Source organism: Corvus hawaiiensis, chromosome Z (assembly GCF_020740725.1).
Source record: "Corvus hawaiiensis isolate bCorHaw1 chromosome Z, bCorHaw1.pri.cur, whole genome shotgun sequence".
Lineage (NCBI taxonomy): Eukaryota > Metazoa > Chordata > Aves > Passeriformes > Corvidae > Corvus > Corvus hawaiiensis.
In genome coordinates, this window is record NC_063255.1 from 70,945,441 (window position 1) to 70,953,227 (window position 7,787).

Genomic DNA, 7,787 nt, shown 5'->3' on the forward strand with positions numbered 1-7,787 from the left:
TGATTTGCTGAGGACAAAAAAAGACATGAGCAATTTCTTATGACTTCTGTGAAAGCTGTGCTAGTACATGCTCTATGTGCAATAACACCTCTCCTCGTGCTTCCCTCCCAGGTGTTTGGGCTTCTGATACTCTCCACATCATCCGACCCCAGGCCACTGGCTTCTTGCTGGTACCTGTTCGTTTTTTCTTTCTTTTCTTTCTTTCTTTCTTTCTTTCTTTCTTTCTTTCTTTCTCTTTCTTTCTTTCTTTCTTTCTTTCTTTCTTTCTTTCTTTCTTCCTTTCTTTCTTTCTTCCTTTCTTCCTTTCTTCCTTTCTTCCTTTCTTTCTTTCTTTCTTTCTTTCTTTCTCTCTTTCTTTCTCCTCTTTCTTTCTCCTCTTTCTTTCTCTCTTCTTCTTTCTTTCTTCCTTTCTTTCTTTCTTTCTTTTTCTCTCTTTCTCTCTTTCTCTCTTTCTCTCTTTCTTTCTCTTCTCTTCTCTTTCTTTCTCTCTTTCTCTCTTTCTCTCTCTTTCTCTCTTTCTTTCTCTTCTTTCTTCTTCTCTCTTTCTTTCTCCCCTCCCCTCCCCTCCCCTCCCCTCCCCTCCCCTCCCCTCCCCTCCCCCTCCCCTCCCCTCCCCTCCCCTCCCCCTCCCCTCCCCTCCCCTCCCTTCCCTTCCCTTCCCCTCCCTTCCCTTCCCCTCCCTTCCCCTCCCTTCCCCTCCCTTCCCTCCCTTCCCCTCCCCTCCCCTCCCCTCCCTTCCCTTCCCTTCCCTTCCCTTCCCTTCCCTTCCCTTCCCTTCCCTTCCCTTCCCTTCCCTTCCCTTCCCTTCCCTTCCCTTCCCTTCCCTTCCCTTCCCTTCCCTTCCCTTCCCTTCCCTTCCCTTCCCTTCCCTTCCCTTCCCTTCCCTTCCCTTCCCTTCCCTTCCCTTCCTTCCCTTCCTTCCCTTCCCTTCCCTTCCCTTCCCTTCCCTTCCCTTCCCTTCCCTTCCCTTCCCTTCCCTTCCCTTCCCTTCCCTTCCCTTCCCTTCCCTTCCCTTCCCTTCCCTTCCCTTCCTTCCCTTCCCTTCCCTTCCCTTCCCTTCCCTTCCCTTCCTTCCCTTCCCTTCCCTCCCCTCCCCTCCCCTCCCCTCCCCTCCCCTCCCCTCCCCTCCCCTCCCCTCCCCTCCCCTCCCCTCCCCTCCCCTCCCCTTCTCTTTTCTTCCTTCTTTCTTTCCTTTTTTCCCTTCCTTAATTGATAGTTGTATTAAGAGTCAGCAGAACCAGCAAAAGACCTTGCACAGTTTTTCCATGCTCTGTAAAAATTCACTGTAATAGTGTGTGGCTCAGGGTTAGACAAGTCAGGCCCCTTCAGATTATTTGGACACCTGCTTCTGGAAAGCATTCAGTCCCCAATCCTTCTGATCATATTAAACTAATCTTGTTTAAGTATCTCCACTCCATGTAATGAAAAACATGCAAAGACTAAACCAATGAAGCATAATAATCTGTTCCAAAATGTATAGCCCTATAAGATACATGCCTACCCTCTCACCCAGCAGCACTTTAGTTTGCACACAGGAGCCAGGAACAGAGGGAGCTCCCCAGATAGTTCTGTGCTGGTCTCCTGAATTGGTTCTTCTCCTGAAAAGTCCATTTTTACTCATGACCATGACTGTCCCCAGCTGTAATCTACTGCAAATTGTCCGTACCAACTTTTGGTTGGTTAACTTATGCAAGTTAACCAAACACTTCTTTTTAAGGAACAATTAATTTTCAAAAATGTTCAAACTATCTGAGGAAGTTCAAGTGCTAAGAAGTCTAAGCAGGTGAATACTAACATGGGGTATGTATTTGAAGGCAAACCTTTCCTCCCACTTGGTTTTATGGAAACATTTATTTCAAAGAGCTTACCTCCAGTCTAAGATGGACTTCAGATACCTATGTAGTGTTGCTGTCAGAAAACCTACATTTAGCTGCCAATTAAGTGAAAGCACACAAGCTTCACAGCCACTCCAAATTTTGCTATAAAGGCATCTAAAATCTGATTTATATGTTGGATCAGGAACATCTTGGTCTCAGGCAAGAGAAAAGTACCTAACCCTCATCCACATCCATGAAAACTGTAATCCTGTATATGTTTCCATGCAGGGCTTGGTCCTACAGTTTCCACCCCAGCAAGCACTAAATTAAACTCCATGCAAAGTGCAGAAATCAAGCATATTATGCAAAACAGAGGAGAAATCACAGGGACACAACCATTCAGTTCTTTTCAGCTGCAGTTTAAATCTACCTTCCTTATTATTGTAGCAAGTACTGCAGCCAGCAGATCAGCAAACCTGGCTGGGCTGCATGCTAAGAGTCCTGCTGCACTCATTCCTCTTAGTCCAAATGGACCCAAGGACCCTGGCTTTGAGAGGCTCTGGGAGTGTGAAAGCTGCTCTAGCCTTGAAAAATCCCATAAGCAGAGAGAATGAAAACCTGAACGACACCTAAAAAAGTATTTCTCAGCTATGGAAGTAAAGGAAGAGGAAAATAGAACATATAACAAACTACCTGCAGAAAGGGAATGTCTTGACATATAAGGGGAGCTCCCTAGCACCTGGTTCTTTTGAAGCAATTTATTCTGCTTTCCTGGGACAAGTCAGGCATTTGACTGACCTTGAAATCATTCAACTTCTGTCTCATCAGAGGGTTACTCTTCAGAAACACAAACTTGAGGGAAAATGGCCCTGCTTTCCCTAACAACAAAAACAACTCCAAAACTTACACAACGACTTTGTAAAATGTCCAAACACATAAATATGGAGTCTGGTATGATTCTCCAGAGACAGGTTTGAAGAGACAGGTTTTGGTGGGCCACTAGTTTGATTTTCAGCAAAATGAGACTTGGAAGCATCAGGGCATTTGCTGCTCCTTTTAAGAGATAAATGCTAGTAAACCTACCTTGAAACGCCAGCCAAGGAGTTATCATCACAGCAACGTTAGTAATTATTATCAGATGTATGAAGGAATGTTTTCTAAACTTTCTCATTTTCTGATGTAAACCAAATGTTTTTCTCCCTACCAGTGAGATAAATATTGTGCTATTTTTCTTTTGTAACAGGACTATCAGCTGTATAATTCACTAAATTTATTCCTTTCTGCAGAAAAACTTTTTAAATTTTCTTCATGAAATCCGTTGAATATATAACTGCAGAAATTGCACAGAACCTCATAAAACACAAGTATTTCTCCTCAAGTGTAGCTGAGAAATGCTCTACAACAAAAAAACCAGGAAAACAACTTCTTTAGCACAACTTCTTACGTAAGTTTTCCAAGCCAAAATCCCTTTGGAAGCCTGCTTTTAAGCATGGGGCTTGCAGCAGCCTAGAAAATAGTCGACATTTCTTATGCAGTGATAAGTCTAATTTCTCTTTTTCTCTCCAGACCTTGCCCAGCTCTGTAAATAAGAGTGCCCCTCCTCTTTACTGCTACCACTTCAATATGTTTGACCTGTCTGATGCTCATTTGTTAAAAATTACCAGCTCCAGATATTAACTGCAAGTTTTTGTAGGAGAAGTTTTAAAAAGCACTGGGAGCAAAGGGCTTATTCACATCCTTAGCAGAATGAGCATTAACTTTTTTGTCTATGTTCCTCACACAGTTCAGAGGCTATGGGCATTCTGGTTTTGATTCAGCCAAGTCCTAGAGTTGAGGAATTATTTTTAAGGTATTGCCCACAACTAATTACTAAATATTTCTCTCTTTTAAATGATGTTAGTGTCACATGAACTTTCCGGCCATAACCCAGAGGATGCTACTGAGATGACTTCTCAAGTCTCCATCTTTCTTCTGCTCTCTGAAGTGCTTGAGGTTTGCTGCTTGCAGCTTTGTGGCTGTTTGTATTAAAGGCTGACCTGAGGGAACTACCCAGACTGGCTGAGGGTAAAGGGTGCTACACTGCAACCGAAAGCAAAGCAGGTGTGTGGAACTCAAGACATGTATTGTCTCATATTTGAGTATTCCACAGTGGAAAGCCAGAATCATCCACTTAAAGTTTCAATGAAACTTGTGTTGTCCTCTTGGGCTCCCACAGAACCAGCTGGAGCTGACATTCCTGTCCTTCAGTGCTTGTCCCACTGCAAAAGATGACTATTTTGTAAGGCAATGTGTGCCAATCTCTTTTCTGTCTCCACCTGCATCAAGGGGGAGCACTTAGAAATTGTGTCACTTGGTTGCCTTAAGCCCTCTTAATTGGGAGCTATCTGAACATTCCTTTTCCTTATCCAAAAAATGAGACGTAGACCTGCCTATATTTATGTGAAAGAATAGGCACGTGAAAGATATAATAAACTTCTCCTTGTGCAATACCTACAGAGCCTTCTGATAAGATTGTTGATCAACAGTCTCCTTTTCCATATGGGAAAACTTACAGCTGGAAAAAAAAGGTCTGCATGTAGAAAACCCAAAATATCCAGAAGCATAAAAAATGTTGCTTCCAGAGCTGAAGCAACTCTAAAATATTCTGTCAGCTCTGCTGACTTTCTTAATCTGACCTTTAAAGGATGTTTAAAGTTCAGCAGCAGCTGAATTTCTGAATTTCTTGGATTAAAAAATGTCAGCATTGACTGTTTTTTGCGCGTATACTTTCTCTATGAAATTTAATTATCTGGTAATTCAATACTAGTATGAATCCAGCTATGTATTGACTCAATTGTAATCATCACCAGAATCTGAAAAATGTGGTGTGTCATTCCTATTTTAGTAGGAGGTCACAGCCGCTGGTGCTAGCAGTAACTCTGACTAAGTCCAGACTTGTTTATTTTTTCAATTTGCAATGAAACATGACATTACAGCGGCATGGCTTTTTCTCTCAGCTTCTTGTCTCAGACAAGACCTCAGAAGTGAAAGTCTTTTGGCAAATATTTATACACACATACAGCATATTGTCTCTGTCACTAATTTTAAACATGGATTCTCCCTTTTTTACCACACACACTTTGTTTACACTACACAATTCCTATTTTAGTCCTAATAATTACAAAAAGGGCAATGAACCATTGAACAGGAAAACGGCTTTTATGATCTTGTTAGGAGAACTGCATAATGAGGTGATTTCCTCAGAACAGACCTATGACACATTCATATTTATCTTCAGTGAATCATGTCATAGGCAAAAATCTTTGTCCACAGAACTAGATAGGAGATCTCTAGTATACACATGAATGAGAAAAAAAAGGTCAACATGCTGGTGCTATGACAACAAGGCTGGATGATGACCTTTGTGAGAGAGGTCCAGGCAGACAGCTTGCTGGAATAGCAGCTGTCCAGCTGAGCACTATTCAACACTGTAAGATACCACTTAACACAAAACAGTTCTCAGCAGATAATAAAGGGACATTGATGAAGTTGAGGAGATACTGGATATTGGAGATGAATAGGGTTAGGATCTGAGATATGTCTTTGTTCACATGCCTGTGTTCACAATAATTTACTTGTGGAAACTGTAAGTGGAAATAAGAAAAGAGGTAAGTGAAAAAGCAATCAATCAATCATATTCAAATTACCTCATATCATGAATGAAGGAGAGAGAGGAAATGGCCACTTGCCTCAGAGAAGCTATTTCTCATCACCAAAGCATGACATCCATGATCTCCCAGTCCTGATTCTGAGGGAAAAGTGGCAAGATAGATGCAGACAAGGAACCCTCAAGCTTGTCCTGGGCTTGCGTGGCAAGGTTTTGGTAGCCTTGGGCGGGGATGCCGTTGGGGTGGTTTCTGCAAGAAGCTGCCATCAGGCCACCATAGCCAGTACCAGCCAGCTCCATGATGGACCTGCTGCTGGCCAGGGCTGAGCCCATCAGCAACAGTGGCAGCACCTTTGGTATATTGCATGAAAGAAAGGTTAAATTAAAGCTGCACTACAGCCCATGGGGGTCCATGGTGGAGCAGAGTTTCCCCTGCAGCCTTGAAGGAAGCCGTGACCTCATGGAGAATGTCCTGGATGGAGCAGGCTCTGGCAGGAGTTACAGCCCTTGGAGAGGAGCCCACATAGGGTCACCTTTACTGGCAGTACCTGGGACTCCCTGGGGGCACTCAAGCTGGAGCAGTCTGTTCCTGAGGAAATGCACCCTGCAGAGAGGACCTACACTGGAGAAGGGCTATTTCATGTGGTTGGGAACCCATGCTGGAGCAAGGGAAAAGCATGAGGAAGGAAGAGCAGCCCCGACATGTACGAACTGTACATGTCCCACTCAGGGGGAGGAGGTAAAGGATTTGGGACTGAAGTTCAGGTCAGAAAGAACAGAGGGGTGGGGCAAAAGTGTTTTTTAATGTTTGTTCTTATTTCTCATTATCATGGTCTCTTTAATTAGCAATATATTTATTTATCTAAGTCTGTTTTGCCTTGACAGTAATTAGGAAGAGATCTCCGAGTCTTTAACTTGACCCATATTTCTGTCAATTTCTCCCCTTCCCCACAATCCCATTGAGAAGTAGGAGTGAGAGAGCACTTTGGTGAGCACCTGGTGGCCAGTCAGGGTCAACCCACACAATGCTAATAATCATAACTTTACCAGATTATAAAAATCATTGAGTAAGATGATGGGGGGGGGAGTGGGGGGGTGTTTGCCACATTGCAATTTTTTTTGTGGTTGTTCCCTGGTGTAAACATTCAACATACAGCTGTCCACTTACACTAACCCTTGTTTTCGTCCCATTTGCTGGACCCCATCCTACTGATCTGTGAATAATTCCTAGTCCTAGTGGGTTTACTTAGAGTGGTTGTCTGCTAGCCCCTCAAGAGCTTGGCCATGCATTGAAGACCCACTTATCTGCTCTGTAGCATCACTGGTTTTATTTCGTGGTTGGTTATGGAAGGTCTGAGACCTCCTCTAGCTGCAGCAAGGTCTGGCTTCAGTATCATCTGCTAAAACAGGTCCTAAGCACAGCAGACATCTCAGTTCCTGCGGCAGCAGCCACAAAATGCTTAGTGCCAGTCATGTACCTATCTTCTTGGCCCCCCTTTTGTGTCTGTGCATTGTCAATGATTTCAGAAAATCACAGATTGAATGCTGGTTGCAAAGCTGGTCTCCTTGTAACATATTTTTACACAGTCCTTACGAGTGAGGTCTAACAGGTACATTCCTGTGCTTTTCATCTTCCTGTTTGACATGGTATGGGCAGGGAAAGTGTATTGCAGATTTCAAAATGTTTAGATTTGTGGGCAAGGTTAGATGACAAAATGTTAACATTTAAACAAAGAAATTCGTTTTCCTGTGATAAAATTCCTGCCTATCAAAAGCTCAAAATTGAAGTTTTGTCATTTATTCTTTTCCTTGAAATGTGTCAGCCTATAAACTCACCAGAAACTAAAGTTTGTAAGTCTCTAAATAAGTATTTATACATTTATTTATTAATCATTAATTAATTTTATGGGGTTTATATTGTTTATTGTTACAGCTATTGTATTAGGCTTGTGTGTGGGAGTGTGAGGAGTCCTCTCCAGGAGGAGGAAGGACCTGCAGAACACATGTGATGAAGTGATCATAACCCCCATTCCCCATCCCCCTGTGCCCCTGTGGGGAGGAGGTGGAGAATTCAGGAGGAAAGTTAAGCCCAGGAAGGAGATGGAGGGGGAGGAAGGGTGTTTTAAGGATGTAGCTTTTATTTCTTGTTATTCTACTTTGATTTGGTAGATAAAAAATTCAGTTAATTTTCCAAATTTGAGTCTGTTTCACTCACGACAGCTACTGCTGGGTGATCTCTCTCCCTGCCCTTACCTTGCCTCGTGAGCCTTTAATTACATTTTCTATCAGCTGTCCTGTTGAGGAAGAGAATAATAGAGTGGGAG